Genomic DNA, 956 nt, shown 5'->3' on the forward strand with positions numbered 1-956 from the left:
CTTTTTTTTTTTTTTTTTTTACTTTCTGTTCATGAAAGAATCATTTTTTTAATGTTTAATTTTTAATGTCAACCTTGATAATAAGAAATGTTCCTCAAGCACCAAATTAGCATATTAGAATAATTTCTTAAGGATCATGTGACACAGAAGACAATTATAAAAATATTTTTGTGTATTTTAGATCAAATACATTTATAAGAGACTTCTTTCAAAAACGTATATTAAAGCAGTAGTGTTCATGAAGTACTGAAAGGTTTTTTTGTTTTGTTTTTAAAATGATGAATAAATATGTATAACTGTGTACTTATATTGACTGTTAAGAATACCATAAGATGTTTACAGCTGCTTATCAGTCCAGTATTGCTTTGACATTTCAGATATAATGATATTATGTAAAGATGCACTACAGCAGATGTCATGAAAACCAAGGAAGGTAATGATTAATGGCAGATTAATGACACATGTATAATCTGCATGTAAACATCCACAAATGTATCATATCACACATTGAAATAGGGGTCTGACTGACAGGGTCTGATTCCAGTTGTGTAAAATTACAGGAGAAATTAACACCAGGATCCTGGTGTGAACTTTAGATGTATTTATGCACACTTTAATTTTTCATTTATTTATTTTATTTTATTTTTTTGCAAAGTGCACACACATGTTATATACCTATATATAATGACTACAGACTTACTGAACGGACTAAACCCTATGCCTAAAATAACACATTTACATTATTTTGTAAAAAAAAAAAAAATAATAATTTAAACTTTTAAATACATCCCTAAAGGGATATGTTGTCAGGTTTAGTTAACAATTTTGTCCACAAAATATAGAACACACATGCCATAAGAGATTCAGCAATAATAGCCAAAATGGCCATGCCATTGTGTGTAAATAAGCTTATTTTGTGTGTGTGTGTGTGTGTGTGTGTGTGTGTGCATGTGTGC

Source organism: Sinocyclocheilus rhinocerous, unplaced genomic scaffold, assembly GCF_001515625.1.
Source record: "Sinocyclocheilus rhinocerous isolate Xijiao unplaced genomic scaffold, SAMN03320098_v1.1 scaffold1215, whole genome shotgun sequence".
In the NCBI taxonomy this organism is placed as follows: domain Eukaryota; kingdom Metazoa; phylum Chordata; class Actinopteri; order Cypriniformes; family Cyprinidae; genus Sinocyclocheilus; species Sinocyclocheilus rhinocerous.